Consider the following 17,496-nt stretch of genomic DNA (forward strand, 5'->3'; position numbering starts at 1 on the left):
GCCCACTGTCACAACCCGAGCTATAGTAGTGCCGAGGACGACATCATTACAAGCAGTCGGATCCAGCACTACAGAGTGCTATTCTCAAGAATCAGCCAGGACCAGCAGTAGCGGACTGCACTGTGGCAAGATGTCCGTAGGGTAAATGACATAGGTATGCATAACCGGACATCTGAGCAGGTACGCCATCACTGCAGTGATTTACTTAGACATGTCCGGCAGCGTGCGTCTGATGTCCGTAGACAACAGCTTGCTACAGGTGGTGGGGGTTACCATCCACCCCCCCCCCTCACCAGAGTGGAGGAGCTGCTCCTGAGCCTGGTGGCTCCTGGCCAACACCAACAGCAGCAGACATGTATCGTCATGGAGGTTGGAGCCACCCAGCAAGTTCACACGGAGCGTGCAGGTAACATGGCATATCTGTAGACTACTGCTACCTCTATTGGTAGATCATGCACATGTGAGATGTGTACTGTCTAGTTAGAAGATGTGGAGCCTGGTATTGTGCAATACTGATCATTTGAAACATAATCTGTAGGCCTGTGAATGTAAACAGCTGTACTACTGTAAGACTGCAAACCCACAGTAGCAATGCCACAGTTGTTGCCACTGACAAACCGACTCAAATCCTTGTAGGTCCCTCTGGTGTGACAAGGCAGCAGACCCATGCTGGTGAGTGTGTTCTACATTTATTGTTGCAAATAAAATGTGCACATCATAGGTAAGGTGTAGGCCATGTACACATGTAACACACCTACGCATAATGCATGCTGTGCATGTTTGCTGTGAGACTATGCACATCTCAGTAATGTGATTAGCTGCCTCAAACACATGCAATACACAGAGCATCCCAAACAAATGTGGCTACACTGTAGTGGCCATTGGATAGGCAGATTTGATACACATGCCCACAACATACACAACTATGTCATACACAGAACATGTTAATATGCTACACATGACGTATTCACACACCGTCTGTAAAGTCACACTCCAGTATCCCAAATGTCATTCACACAGCACACATAATATACCTGAGGGGTAGAGGCCTATCATAGGGCGGTGAGACATTCTTCCACACACAACACATTCATGTTTGGCAATGCTCCTTATTGGGCACCTTACAAACCCATGTAACAACTGGCCGTAAAATGGTGGATGTAGCCATGGTACTGCAGTTCAGGTACAGTATGATAGGTCCTGGTCTGGCACACATTAGTAGCCTTGAGTGACCACATGATGCTGCATGATGATGGCTTATGGTACTACACCCTATCCAGTTATAGTAACCACAGTACTACACATAGCTTTCATTGCCATAAACCCCAATGTTGTGTGTGTGCAAACATATGCACCTATACACAATATGCATAGCAATCACCATTTGCACAAACTGACACATATATGTCTTGTAATGCTGTTGAGTGTCTAGGTCACATGACACACATTGGGTATGTGTGATGTTAAATGTTGCAGCTGTGTTGTAGCATGCCATGTCATGGCTGGCACTGCATGTCCACAATATGTTCTACACTCACCATAACTACTGTACATTGGCTATGTGGACCAATGGTATTCCAGCAGGTATACATGCACTACTGATCCTGTGTGTATACACAGCATGCATGGGCTAAACCTGTGTCCACAATTATCTGCTAAAGACACAGATGCTCTAATCAGAAATGGATATCTATGTGACACACATATACACATCCAGCCATGGTATGTATACCTGTGAGTGATGGTGCACAGGACAGTAAAGAGCTTTTAATACTTGCACAGCAATGTTGTGTCCATGTATACATTGCATTCCAGGGTGAGGCCAATCACCGAACAACACACATGCATCAAAGCCATGTATACTGTTAGTAGCAAGGACAGTCTACACTCGCACTGCATCCTGTTGAGCAACACACGTCCTGCATGCGGACATGTGTGATATGACTGTTTGACTTGCGAAACTGTACCCCACCATCAACTGCTATTGAGTATGTTCTGGATTGCTGGTGGTGTGTCTGTGTGTGTCTGCTTTAGTGAGGACTGTATTTGTGTGCATGTGTTCTGACATCATGTACAGATCGTAAAGTGTGTTTCCTGTCTTCCTCTCACAGGTGCTGAAGTTGGGCTGGTTCACTGCAGCAGGAAACGTGATGTCACTGACACAGATAGTGATAATGAGGATAGGTGTGTTGAGGCACAGGCATGTTTGCCAGGGTCTGTTGTTGGGCCACCAATCGACAGTACACAAGTGTCCACCCTATCTATACACACAGTGAAACTGCCAATACATCCATCATCACCAATGCCCTTAGTTGAGGGACAGTGCACAGTCTGCAATGGCCAGGACAGTGTGATATCTATGGCACATGCATCTGGACACAGCAACCATAGCCAGATGTCTGGAACGGTACCACATAGGCAGATGTCCAGGGGTTCTCATCTGAGCACTGCTGGTCATCATGCCCCTGGCAGACATGCCACAGGTCTTACAACCTCACGCATGTTCCAGGCTGTCATGGAGGCACAGGCACGTATGGAATGGTACACCAGACAGGGACTAAGGGCACAGAGGGCACATAACACCAATGTAATTGACAGTATCAGTGACCTAGCAGGTGATATCCGTAATTACACTGAGGTCACTGATAGAGGGGGTGAGACATTAGATGTCCTCCGCAATGTCATGTCAATGTGTCAGGACAGTGGAGGACGGTTGAGAAGTCGACGTGGACGTATGCCAACAACATCAGCAGCTGGCAGCCGCCGTGGACGTCCATCAAGTCACAGCCACTCCCATAGTGCCAGTATCAGCCCCAGCAATGTTGGGGGTGGGCTGTCCATAGACCGTCCTAGACCACCACATGCACATGGCTCTGGCCAGTCCCAGCAGGGACCTGGATCCAGTGTACATATATCTACCTCTGAGGATAGTACCCAGTCTGGCTTAGTACCGGATACTGTCTGTAGCACCCCTGCCAGGCACAGGTACTGTATCTGTGGCCAGAGACAGTGATCTGTAAAGCCTGACAGGTACAGTTTGTGGCTGTCCCACAAATCCCTGTATATGGCAGCCACATGGTGGAACTGTGTGCATGCAGACACACACACAAACCAGACACCTAGGGCTAACACATACCCACACACATTTCATCCACACTGGCCCATACCAGTACTCTTGGCCCTCAAACACACACACACACACACACACACACACACACACACACACACACATCGATTGTATGGCTCAATGTAGGCCTCTGGCAAACCAACAACACACCCTGTGCATATGATAAAACCTGTGCCACCTCCTGTCATCTGTAACATTGATGCAGGAACAGGCTAACATGGTACTGATGCACAGGGGACTTTATAGCAGTATAGCAATGTTAGCATGTTGTCAGCAGTAAAGTGTAATGATATCCTTGAAGGTGTAGCTGAGCAGGCATGATTCATTAAAGCTAGGATTGTCAATGTAGTATTGTTTACACCAGTGTTAATTCCAAAAGTGTATTGTCCACCCACGTGCCACTTGGCTGATGTGTGTAGTATGGGCAGCATGTGTTAGAGAGTGGAAAGTACATGTGGGATGTGTGCAGCACAGATCTGCAGGTGTACATTTGTAAACATGGTGGAGGTGCACTGTCTGCATGTACGTGCATAGTCGACAAATGGGCAGGGTGACATGCCCTGTATTGCACAGTGTTAACACTCCACAGTTTCTATTGGTGGCCAGTATGCATTGTACTACACACATTTTGGAACTTGAGTACACGTGTGTATGACATGGTTTGACACTGTGCTGTGGGTGATACTGTTACTATCTGTCACTGGTTTGCATTCTGGTAGTATACATAACCTTAACAGCCTGACCATAAACAATGGTTAAATGATGTCTTGACAACTGACACACAGATGTAGGACACACAGTAACATTTGGATCCTTCAGGTACTATACTATGCCAGTAACCCGTGGAATTCACCTGCACCCATTCCTGGGACCACTCCCGTTTGGCATATAGCTCTCCCAGGTACAAGCAAACCACAGTAGGGATATATCCATCCACATCTGGAAATGCATACTGTGGGCTATAATGCATTCTCCAGATGACACAACATCCTCCACAAGGGTATCATACAGACAGATACCCGTTGTCAAACCCATGCTGTAAAGCTATAAGTCAACTAAAGCATAGTCATCCACTTTTACAAAACATAGTATCCACACAGTACCACATAGGTAGTAGCCCCCAACATGTTGAACAGGTACCGATGTGTACATAACAGCCAATTGTTACGTCATCTCTCCTTTGGTAATCACATTTCCAAAGTTATTTTGAAATCCCTCTGTGGATCACATAAGCAATAAGGGGTCTGCATGCACATCCACAAAGGTTGTTGTACACCTATAATGAATAGCCATCATTGACAGACTTTGCTGCATTTGAACAGGTCTGAAATATACCTCAGGCATAAACCCTTACTCACACTATTCAACAGAAACCGTAATGAGTGTGTGAGACACGGATGATCTAGGCCAGGGATCACTGCAGTGGCTGGGCTTGTCACAAGCATCCAGATGTGACCTAAGATCTGGAAAGCGGCAGCACACTCCGGCAAAGATAACAGATGTGTTCATGGAGAAAGCATGGTTCCCACCTATGAAATAATTGAGGTCACATGTACGTATATATATATATATTTGCCACACAGCTAAATGACATGTACAATGCACATACTTTTGTCATAGTTATATGTCATACAGTAGTAAAAGCAAAACCCAAAACACACTGACCAACAGTGTCTCTCACACACACACACACACACACACACACACACACACACACACACACACACACACACCCCAAGTGCAGGATTCAAAACCCTACCTAACTATTTTATGATACTAGAGCAGTACACATTAACATGACGTGCTATACACATTACTGGGAGCTCTCCTTTCTACAGGTATATTTGTAGGATGGTGATGATATCAGACTTGACAAAGATGAGTATACCACTTTTAATGTGTTTCAGTAGTCTTCAAAAAGGTTGCTCCTCTCCAAGGAGACACACACACACACACACACTCATACAGTTGTCAAGTGCAGGATTCAAACCCCTACCTAACTACTTTATGATACTAGAGGAGTACACATTAGCACGACGCTCTATACACATTACTGGGAGTTCTCTTTTCCACATGTATATCTGTAGGATGGTAACATCATCAGACTTGACAAAGATAAGTATACCACTTTTAAGGTGTTTTAGTAGTCTCCAAAAAGATTGGTCCTCTCCAAGGAGACAGACACACACACACACACACACACACACACACACACACACACACACACACACACACACACAGTTGTGAAGTGCAGGATTCAAACCCCTACCTAACTACTTTATGATACTACAGCAGTACGCATTTACATGACGCGCTATGCACATTACTGAGAGTTCTCCTTTCCACAGGTATATTTGTAGGATGGTGACATCATCAGACTAGACAAAGTGGTTACATTAGGTGAGCTACATAGAAGGCATTTCTAAACACTTTGGCAATGTGATCATCAAAGGAGAGTTTACTATCTACCTGGCTCCCCAGGGCCATAACTACATTCTCCGTACATACTGGATTACCACCTATGTGGTAATTTGTGTGCACTTTGTTTTATCCAAAGGGGATGACTATGCATTCTTTGGCATTCTACTTGAGGGCATTGTTTTGACACCAGGTATCTGTCTCTAAGACCCTTCTGGAGAATGCCTGTGTCAGCCGTAGAGTCGCTTATGGACCACAGTTAGCAGTCATCTGCAAACTTGTTCAGCCATACTCCTCCTGTGCTTGCCTGTACCTCTGAGCAGTATCTACTGAACAGGTGGGGTCCCAGGACCAAGACATGTGGGATGCCATTTGTGATTGGTTTAGAGTCGGACATGGCACCCACAACTCTGAACATGTGTGTGTGATCTGTGAGCCAGTCGGTCACCCATCCTGCGACATAGCTGTTGATGTTCAAGCTGGTAAGCTTGTCCATGATGCCAGAGTGGGGAATGGTGTTGAAAGGCCTTAGTGAGTTCCAGGTGGGCTGTGTGGACTACTTTCACCTCCATCTATGTCCTTGGTAACTGTTTCAAAGAAGTCAACTAGGTTTAGGAGGCAGGATCTGCCTTTAACAAAGCCAAGTTGGGTAGAGTCCAGTGTCTGGAGGTTCCCAATGTCTCTGTTTATGGGTTCCATGATAATTTGCTCCATAGCTTTGCAGACCAGGCTGAGTAGGCCTATAGGGCAATAGTTTCCAGGTTCTGTTGTGGCACCCCCTTTGTGGAGTTGGATGACTGTTGCTGTATGCCATTCTTTGGGTACATAGCCTGTGGTAAAGTTGAGTCTGGGTAGTAAATGCAGGCGAGGGTGTAGTTCCATTTGAGGCTGGTGTAAGATGCAGTCTGGGACACCATCCAGTCCCACTGATGCTGTGTTCTTAGCTTTGGAGAGGGCTGTTTTACCTGCATGTCCATGAAGTCTGGGGCCGATGGACACAGGCCCTTTTGGGGGTGATGGGGGGGGGGGTTTGCACTGAACTTGTCCGCTAGGATGTGGGCAATGTCAGATGGTTCAGTGTATTTTTTTGCTATTTTGCAGTAGCTGACAGCATATTTGAGAGTTGCCACCTAAATGTTTGGTATAGCTAACGAAGGTTTTGTGGTTGTTATTCTTACATTCCTTGGCAATTTGTCTTTAGAAACTGGCCTTGGATTATTTTATGAGCGATCATTGTTTCTTCCTAATAATGATCAGTGATGCCTTTCCTTTTGTGAAGTTTGCTCTATCATGTGTTAGTTTCCTCCTTCTGTTTTATAGCTTATTTATGGGCAACTACCACCAGATTGGTTTCTTATTTTGGAGGAGTGCATCTTGGTTTTATTTGGTATGTCTCCAAGGCCTCGTGCTGTGCCACTAACCTGAAGGTGTGGGTATCCATAAGTTAAACTGATGCACCTCTTCCTTTTGTATTTCACTCTGGGTTTTGGGGCTGAAGATCAGAGGGATTGTGAGTGTTTTACGTGGAGCATGTCCAACAGCTCTGTTTGACATAGCTTTGTATGTTAGGCAGAGATCACCTCTGAGTAGGCGATATACGAGAGAGTACAGCTGGAGCATTTTGAGACGGTCTGTGTATGGCATGTATTTCAGGCCACTTAATGCTCTTTGTGAGGTATTTCTACAGGCTTTCCAGTTGTTGTAGATGTCTTGTGAGGTACATAGCAAAAGGGGCATTGTATTCTATTATGGATCTAGTGAGTGATGAGTAGAGGGGAACAATGTCCTCTTCTATTCTGCATGAGACACCTTTTGTGATGAGGTGTGCCACTTAGAAGGATTCCCTGACTACTGTGGGGATGTGATTATCACAGGTGTGTCCACTGTCCACCTGTGACCCAAGGTCTCTTATCACACTTTCAGTGTTAAGTATACTACTGCCTATGTTGTAGTTCATGGCTACAGAGTTTTTACCAAAGGGGATGACAATGCACTTTTTGGCATTGAGCTTGAGGCCATGGCTTTGACACCAGGCATCTGTCTCAGTGAGGCCCTTTTGTAGGATGTCCACATCTTCAGTATTTACAATTATGGCTCCTAGTTTGCAGTCATCTGGAAACTTCATTAGCCACAGACCTTCCATGTTAAAATTTACTTCAGGGAAGTAGATACCAAACAGGACAGGACCCAGGACTGAACCCTGTGGTACTGCACTCGTCACTGGTCCAAAGTTATACTTGGAGTCTGCTACTTTCAGTGTGTGTTCTGTCAAGTGAGCCAGTTGGCAACCAATCTTGTGACATAGCAATTTATACCTAGTTTAGTGGGTTTATCTATAATTCCAGAGTGGGGGATGGTGTTGAAAGCCGTGGCAAGATCTACATAGGCTGTGGGAACCACCTTACCCTTGTCTACGGTTCTGGTAACTGCTTCAATGACGTCTATCAGGTTTAGGAGACATGATCTGCATTTCACAAACCCAACATGGTTGTGGTCCAGAGTTTGGAGATTACCAATGTTTTTTTTTATAAGTTGTATGATGATACATTCCATGGCCTTGCAGAGCAGGCTCATCAGGGTAATGGGGTGCTAGTTCCTGGGGTCCGTGGTGTCTCCACCCTTGTGTAGTGGGATAACCATCGCTGTGCGCCATTCAGCAGGCACAAAGCCTGAGGTGAGGCTACAACTGAACATGGTACATCGGTGTGGTGCTTGTTCGTTCTGTAGTTTGTGTAGAACACAGCCTGGGAAGTTATCTGGTCCCATGGAAGCTGTGTTCCTGGCTTTGAAGACCGTTTTTTACCTGTGCAGCCATGATGACAGCAACTTTGCAGTCTTCTGTTATAGAGATGTGCTTTTTTTTGGGTGAGAGGGGGGTAAAGTTAGCACTGATCCTATCTGCCAGGATGTTGGCAATATCAGTTGGGTCTGTATATTTAGTGCCATTGTACTGTAACTCAGAGCAGATCTGAGTGTTGCCATTGAGATGCTTGACATAGCTATAGAATGCTTTGTGGTTGTCTTTAGAATCAGTGGCGATTTTGCTTTCATAACTAGCTTTGGTGGGTTTTATCAGGGATCACAGCTTCTTACTGATGTTGACCATGGAGCTCCTCCACTCATGGGATTTTACCCTCTTTTGCAACATTTTATTCCTTCTGTTGTGCAGTTTGTTTATGGCAGGGGAACACCAGATTGGCTTCCTTTTCTTGGAGGATAGCGTCTTGGTTCTGTTTGGGATAGCACAATGCATGCAGTCATTTAAGTGCTTATAAAGTGCAATTGGGAAGGATTCAGTAGTCATAACTGTATTGCCCATCTTCATGGTGTCTTGCAGTTCAGCACTTGTCTTAAGAAGCATGAAGCTGGCTTAGGAGACATTTTTTAACATGGTTTCCTTAATGGGGTGTGGGTCCAGAATGTGGATATGCAAGGTAATTAGCTTATGGTCAGATGGGACCAATGAGGCACTGACTTCAGGTGTGGAACACTGGTCACGCAGGACAAACCAAACCTCGTAACCAACACAAATAACCACAAAGCGAGCTAAATGCTACTCATTGCCAGAAGTCTCAGCCTCCAGACGCACTTCTCATTATGGAGAATATTGATATCTGTGCAGTAACAGAAACCTAGTTCAAGGCTCCAGTCAGCACACCAGCACTACCAGGATACTACTCATTCCATACCTTCCAGCATCATAACCTGAATCATAGCACATAGGGTGAGGATGTATCCATATTCATCAAGGATACCTACACCTCTCTCTACATGCTCTCTACAGGATATGTACCCATAGAATGTTACACAGTAACGTTCTTCACACTCCACAGGGGTGGGGCCAGAAAAAGCCCTTGGCATTCATGCTCTATGTGCCTGACGAGTGTGTTCTGCAAGGCAATGGAGCCAATCATAATGGAAGTAAACCATACACAGATTGGGAACCTTCACACAGTTGAGCACACCCAGTTTGGCTTTGTCAAATGCTGAACACGCCTCCTGAACTGGGATGATTTCTTTGACAGTTACCCAGGCTACAGATGACTGAAATGAGATCAACACAGCCTACCTATACCTCGCTAAGGCCTTTGACACCATTCCCCAGTCAGGTATCATAGATGAATTCACCAACCTGGCCATGAATCCACGCATCACAAGATGGATTGCAAACTGGCTCACTGATAGATCCCACACATTACGAGTTGCTGGCTACATGTCAGACTCTACACTGGTAACAACTGGTGTCCCCAAGGGTTCAGTCCTGGGGTCCCTCCTGTTTGGTATAGCCTTCTCACATGTACATGCCAACACAGGAGGGTTGTGGTTGACCATGTTTGCTGGGAACTGTAAAGTGTTTGCCATAATAGATTCCCCGCAAGACAGACATTCTCCAGAAGGGTCTCTATGAGACAGATGTGTGGTGTCAGAATCATGGCCTCAAGCTCACTGTGGAGGAATGCATAGTGATCCTCTTTGTTGAAAACAAAATACCCACAAACTACCACATAGGTGTCACCCCCTTAAAAATGACAAGGTGATAAGGGATCTGGGGACACAAGTAGATAGTCATCTTTCCTTTGATAACCATGTTGCCAAAGTGATTGCTGATTAGGTGGGCCACTTAGGATCTCCCAAAGGGTTTGCATCAGTATCCAAAGAGGTAGTGCTGGCACTCTACTCTTACGTCATCAGACCCATCATTGAGTACTGTGTACCATTTTGGATGTATTCGAACATATCCAGCAGCTGTAGAGACCACATAGGTAACTCACCAAGAGGATTACTGGCCTCAAACAGTTGTGTTATGCAACACAACTGGTAAAACTAAATCTGTTCTTCGTTGCGTACCACATACTCAGAGGCACACACTGCCCAACATACAGATCCATGTCCAACACATTACTGTTGAACATGCTCCATCTACAGATAACATTGAGTCGCCCTACACATTCCAGGGATATGAACCTCATCACAACGATGAATACAACATGCTGGTGGGATAGAGTACCATCCCAGACACGTGCCTTACTGTGGAACAGAGTCACAATGTACATCAGACAGAACCCCTCGCTGACATTCTTCAATTGGAACCTTGATGAGTGGATGGGAAACGGACAATTCATTCCAGGCATCACATCAGCAGCCACACTAGAAAGGGGCTTAGGGTACTGACTATTAGAACTAGGCCTTGGGAGATTACCCAAAGGTGTGGTGAAAGCTGCACAACTTGCGTAGGCCGATATATGCCTTCATGGAGATAGTCTACAACATACCTATAAACCTATGTGACAGGTACATGTGTACAGATAGTAGATGTGTACTTCATTGTACAGTCATGTTGTACAGCAGGCCCATGGACCACATACACTGTAATGCTTACAGATACTGGTGGCTGTTATGTACAGTGGGAGAGATGTGCACCTCATGTCTTTCGTGCCATTGGGATGTGTGATGGGTGGGACAGTCCTGGATGGCTCCCTGTCATGGTCACCCTCTTACACACATCTTTGCCCATCCCATCTGTGTTTCCCCTATATATAGGTACATAGCCTATTACCTACCTATCTGCCTGAAGGCAGATATTAGTATAGCCAGAGTGTACAGCTATCACCATCCATGGAGTTAATTCCCTAGGCCTCTGTGTAGTAATGCTGATGAAGTGATCCAAGGTGTGACAGCTCAGTTTCACATACACTCAAGGCTCCCCTGGAAGTGTGTCAGTGAGGGACTCTGCTTAATGTCAGTTGGGAGCCTGTTTCAAAGCAAGGGAAGTCTGTGAGTTAGTAATGTATCCCTCCAACATGTTCTATTTAATGTTGTGATGATGATATCCCTAGAGCATGTGGTACAGTGAGCTTGGGTTTACTTCAGATAGCGCATGTACATCAGTTCTGCATTCGACATGGACCTGTCTGTTGGGCAGAGATCTCCTGAGTAGACAGTATGCAACAGAGTACAGATTGAGTTAAATTCAGTCTTGTTGCATGGGGCAACTGTTTGAGGCCAGTAATCCTCTTGTTGAGGTACTTCAGTGGTCTTTCCAGCTGCTGAAGGTGCCTAATCAGATTCATCGCACCTGTGTTGTGGTACTCTCTGACGGGTCTGATGACTGATGAGTACACGGAACCTCCTTTGATCTACATGTAAAGACCTTGGCAGTTTGTGGGAACACATAGCATGATTTTCTAACCACTTGGTGAATGTGTTTCTGGAAGTAGAGATGACTATCCACGTGTCCATAGATGGGTTCATATGACTTCGTCGACATTTCATTTGATTGACACTCATTTGGTCGACAGTTCATTTGGCCGACAGGCAGATTTGCCCCCTTCCCCAATGTTGTGCAACCCTGGAGTTGATATATATAGTTAGGGGGGTTGTGGGGGGCACAGCCCCCCACATTGGGGGGTGTGGGGGTGAAGCCCCCCACCTAAAATGCCTGTCGACCAAACGAACTGTTGACCAAATGAACTGTCAATCAAATGAACTGTCGATGAAGTCATATGGACCCCCATAGATCCCTTATTATCAACTCCATATTTAGGGTATTGGCACCTATATGGTATTTGTACGACTGTAGCTTGAGGCCATAATTTTGACACCACATGTCTGACTGAGACCCTTTTTAAGGATGTCTCTGTTGTCCCAAACATCGATTATGACAACTTTTTTGCAGTCATCCACAAACTTTGCTAAACATAGCCCTCGTGTGTTTGACTATTTCTGAAAAGTATACACCAGACAGGAGGGGTCTCAGGACTGAGCCATGGGGGACTGCAGTTGTTACCAGCTTGAACAGGAGACCACAATTCTTACCTTGTGGGATCTATCTGTGCCCCATTTGGCAATCCATCAGATGACATACATATTTATGCACAGGTTGTTGATTTTGTGGATACGACATGTGTCTGGGATGTTGGAAACCGGCTTTTTAAGGTCTAAGTGGGACGTGTGTAGCTCATTTCATTGACGTATGTCCTGGGTGACTGCCTTGAAAACAGTCTAGCAGGTTTGGGAACCATGATCTGCCCCTGACCAAACCAAAATGGGTAGGGTTGGGTGTTTGTAGGCTCCCAATATCTCTGTTTATGAGTTCCATCATGATAGACTCCATGGCCTTGCAGATCAGGCTTAATAGGCTTCTAAGACAATAGTTCCCATGGTCTGTTGTGCACCAACACTTGGAGTGTGCCAAACGTTTCTGTAACCCATTCAACAGTTTCATATCCAGAGTCTCAACAGAATGTTCAGGTGCAGGGTCTGTTTGTTTTGGAGTTCACATATGACACAGCTAGGGAAACCATGTCATCCCACAGACGCCTTGTTTTTAGGTTTGGAAAAAGAGTTGTTTAACCTTTGTATATGTGATTTCTGGGTTTTCATAATCCCCAGGTATGATAATGGGCCCTTTTGTCAGTGAGAAGGGGGTAAATATGTATGAACATGTCTGACAAGATGTTGGCAATGTCAGTCATTTACAGTTTGCACTGACTCAGAACATACGAGTTTACACTGATACTTATGACATAGCGAAAGAAAGCTTCATGGTTCCCCATGGACTCTTTCACATATAATTTTGCCAGAACATGGACTGGATAATGTTAGGAGTTGCTCATTGTTTATTGATGATACTGATCAGAGATTTATTGATCTTTGAATTTTCACTTTCTTTGAACAACTTAAGTACTTGTAGTACATAGTTTAATGATGACAGGAGTCCAATACATTATATGGGTCTGTTTTCATATAACTGTGTGCGCAAGGCAGGATTGGTGAATAGTGACAAGTTTCTGGGGTAAGAACTGCAACTATCAGATGTGTGGCCCACTGCTGTACTCAGACATTGCCTAAGTGTGTGAACATGCCCAGTATGACCTTTCAGTATGCTGTTGACTGACAATTGCTTCGTTTATTTAAGTGTGTGGGCACGCCCAGTATGACCTTTCAGTATGTTGCTGACTGAAATTTGCTAAATTTAAGTGTGTCAGCATGCCCAGTATGGACATATATACTATACGTGTGTGAAAAATCAAGTTGTTTTTTAATTCAGGGCTCATCTTTGTGTTGTACATCTACAGGAAGCACGCTGCACCTGCAGGGCTTCCATGAGTCACTTTGCATAGACTTAACATTTCTACATACAGGGGGGACAGCTATTATTTGTACATTTCTACCCGGGGGGCACACCTGATTGTTACTATGGGTGTACATAGGATGAGGGGTTCACCTGACACATACACATTTGCTAGGCCTGCACTGCTATGTCAGGTACTCCATTTCAGTCTGTACTGTTGCCTATCGTACTGTCTTGAGGCATACTACTGTACTACAGATCTTAGCTTCCAATTTCACGTATATTAGTTTGTGACTTCATAGCCTACCCAACCCACATCACATTGCCTGGCCTGCTGCTATCTGTCTGCATAGGCCTGGGGGGGGTTCAGAGGGCATGATGCAGCATTTGTTTGTGTTTGCATTAGTCTACAATTGTCCTGCTGTGTCTGTGCCAGTGAAATGCTGTCATAGCTTAGTGGTTCAGTACTGTGACTATAGTCCTCAGTATCCTGAGTTCGAGCCCTGTCACTGCTTTTTATTTTCCTGCTGAGCAGACCTGACTGGTTAAGGAACAGTAAAGCAGGTGTGAGCGTGTTTACCCGACTTTGCCCAATGTTGAGCTAGTTTGCACGGTGCGCAGCTCCACGCAATTGTGCTTAAATATGCTAAATAGTGGTAAAATGTGCTTAGCACTGCTTTATATTGCTTAAAACAGGGCAATCATGCCTCAGGTGGTGCTGCAGGGCTGCCTATGTTGGATGCACATAGTACACTCCTATACATGTTTGAAAAAGTACAGTTTTGTACCTACCATAAATGTAGATGGTGCTAATACAGCTGCAGTCATAACAGATGGGTTTTCCTGCCGTCAGGCGGGTCCTCGGTCGGCCGAATTCCAAAGTCTAGGTCCGGCGTCGGTTGTTGTCACTTCTTCCCGGACGTCAGTGCGACAGGGGTATAAAAGAACCAGCCCACGCCATTTTCTTCAGTTTTTCTTGCCCCAGATGTCAGGTGCCCCCAGAAGGAAGGCAATACATAAATTTATGTAATAATGCAATGCAATATAATCAAAAAACAGTAGTTGCAAGCAAATACACCATAAATGAATACCCCAATCAGGTTGTATGAGGAGGTGTTAGCCAATAGGCCTGTCCCAAGAGGGGAAGGAGGGAGGGAGGGAAACCTGGACTGCAGCTGTATTAGCACTTGAACATCTACATTTATGGTAGGTACAAAACTGTACTATGTTCATCATGCATACAGCTGCAGTCATAACAGATGGGTAGAATCCCAAAGCTAAAAAAGGGGTGGTAGGCACTAGGTGTTACTAGGAGGAGCCAGGATGCCCTGTAAGACTGCAGTGGCAAAGCCTCTAGTTTTGGAGTATAATGGTAGGTGATAGTGCTTGGAGAAGGTATGCACAGAACTCCCTCCAAGTGGCTGCTTCCAAAATATCTTTGGTAGGAACCCCTCTGAGGAAAGCTGCAGAGGTAGCTGTGGCCCTTGTGGAGTGAGATCTGATGCCTGCAGGTACAGTTTTACCATGAAGAGAGTAACAAAAGCGTATGCAGTGGGCTATCCATTTTGAGATGGTCTGTTTGGAAATTGGCTTCCTTTGAACTCCTGTGGCATAGGACACAAGGAGTTGTTCTGATTTTCTGAAAGGCTTTGTTCTGTCCAAATAATAACGCAGCTGTCTGTGGATGTCCAAGGAATGTAGTAATCTCTCCCCTTTGTTTCGAGGATTAGGGTAAAAGGTAGGTAAGTGGATAGCCTGATTCAAAGCTACCCTGGATACCAGCTTTGTCATAAAGGACGGATTGGTTTGTAAGGAAACTCTGTCCTGATGGAAAATGAGGAAAGGCTGCACAGCCATGAGGGCTTGTAGTTCCGATACCCTGCGAGCTGAGGTGATAGCCAGAAGGAAGGCTGTTTTCCAGGACAAATATTGCAATTCTGTTGAGGCAGCTGGCTCAAAAGGAGGCAGGGTCAGTTTTTCTAGAATGAAACTGAGGTCCCAAGCAGGTACTGGCTATTTCCTTGGGGGTTTTATATTCTTAGCCCCTCTGAGGAACTGTCTTAAGAGGGGGTGAGAGAATAAAGGAGGATCAGTGTTGTATTCTGCAGAGATGGCTGAGGCATGGATTTTGATGGAGGAGAATGAAAGTCCACTGCTTAGCATCTCAGCTAGGTACTGTAATATTTGAGGTAAATTCAGTATTCCAGGATTCTGGCCCTTTTTCTCATTCCAGGCACAAAACCGTTTCCATTTTGCGGAGTAAGCTTTTTTAGTAGAAGGCCTTCTGGCCTCCAATATGACATCCTGCACCTCCTTGGAGAGTAGGGTCTGTTGTTAAGTTAAGGAATCTTCCATGCGGCCAGATTGAGTGTTTTCAGTTGACTGTGAAGAGTTTTGAAGCTGTGCTGTGTCAGAAGAAGAGGCATTAGAGGTAGGGTCCATGGTGGTGAATGAGTCAGGCTCCTCAGGAGTGGGTGCCAGTGTTGTCTTGGCCAGTCTGGAGCAATGAGAATTATCTTTGGTCTGTCTGCTCTGGTTTTTAATAGAACTTTGGGCAGCAGAGGAAGAGGTGGAAAGGCATAAACTGTCATTGTTGTCCAACTGAAAGAGTGCGTCAACTCTCCAGGCCTGTGGATGAAAAGTCCATGAGCAGAATTTTGCCAATTGGTGATTTTTGTGGGAGGCAAAGAGATCTATGTCTGGCCTTCCCCATGCCAGAATTATCTCTGTAAAAACTTGAGGATGCAACTTCCATTCATGTGTATCTGTCATATTTCTGCTTAGGTTGTCTGCCAGCGTGTTTTCCTTGCCTGGCAAGTACTGTGCTTGAAGTTCGATTTGCAATTCCAGAGCCATGTTCCAAAGAGACATGGCCAGCCTGCATAGGGGGTATGAATGGGTTCCTCCCTGTTTGTTTATGTACCACATTACTGTGGTGTTGTCTGTCCTTATCAACAGTTGGCCTGGATGCAGAAGGTCTTTGAAAGCTATAATAGCATTTATTACTGCTAGCATTTCCTTTTGATTGATGTGTAGGTGCTTTTCTTTTTGGGACCATTTGCCCTGAATGCACCGATCTGTCATGTGCCCCAGTAGTCCGAGGAGTCTGTTGTGATGACTTGATTTGCTTGAGGCTTGCAGAATGGGAGACCTGTGTTTCTTTGGCATGCTTGAGCCCACCACAGAAATTCCTTTTGAAGACATGGAATCAGTGGTATTATTGTTTCCAAACTGTGGCTGTGTTGAGACCATAGGTTTTTCAGGTACCATTGAAGTTTCCTCATATGCAGCTTTGCACATGGGATTAGTAGGATGCAAGATGTCATGAATCCCAGAGCCTGCAGGATTTTCCTTGCAGTCAGCCTGGTGAAATTTGCTAGTTTTCTGAAGTATTGAGTTAGTTGCCCCAGTTTCTCTGGCGTGAGGTAGGCCATCTGGGTGTTTGTGTCCAAGTTGGCACCCAGGAAAATTATTGTTTGAGAGGGTATTGGCCTTGATTTCTTTTTGCTGACTGTGTATCCCAGAGAATTCAACAACATTATTACAAAAGCCAGATGTTTCAGAAGAATGTGTTTGCTGTCCGCTTGGATCAGGCAGTCCAAGTATGGGTATATTTGTATCCCTTGAAGTCTGCAGTAGGCAATTACTGATGCCAGGCATTTCGTGAATTCTCTGGGCGCAGTAGATAAGCCAAAGGGCAATGCAGAGAATTGATAATGGGTTGAACCTGCAAGAAATCTGAGGTATCTTCTGCAATCTTGTCTGATTGGGACATGCAGGTATGCCTCCTTGAGGTCCAATGTTACCAGCCAAGACTCCTTGTCCAGCATGGGAAGAAGCTGCTGTAATGTGAGCATCTTGAATTTTGGCACGATTA

At 45.3% G+C, this 17,496-nt stretch overlaps 1 protein-coding gene across 2 annotated transcripts in view; it reads right to left on the reverse strand.

Annotated features, from left to right (window-relative positions):
- The window catches only part of TMEM106A (transmembrane protein 106A), a 759,441-nt gene that overhangs the window by 393,147 nt on the left and 348,798 nt on the right, over nt 1-17,496 (reverse strand). The gene's annotated exons all lie outside the window — the stretch shown is intronic.

The sequence above is a fragment of the Protopterus annectens genome, chromosome 13.part0, assembly GCF_019279795.1.
Source record: "Protopterus annectens isolate FY-2018-M chromosome 13.part0, PAN1.0, whole genome shotgun sequence".
NCBI lineage: Eukaryota > Metazoa > Chordata > Ceratodontiformes > Protopteridae > Protopterus > Protopterus annectens.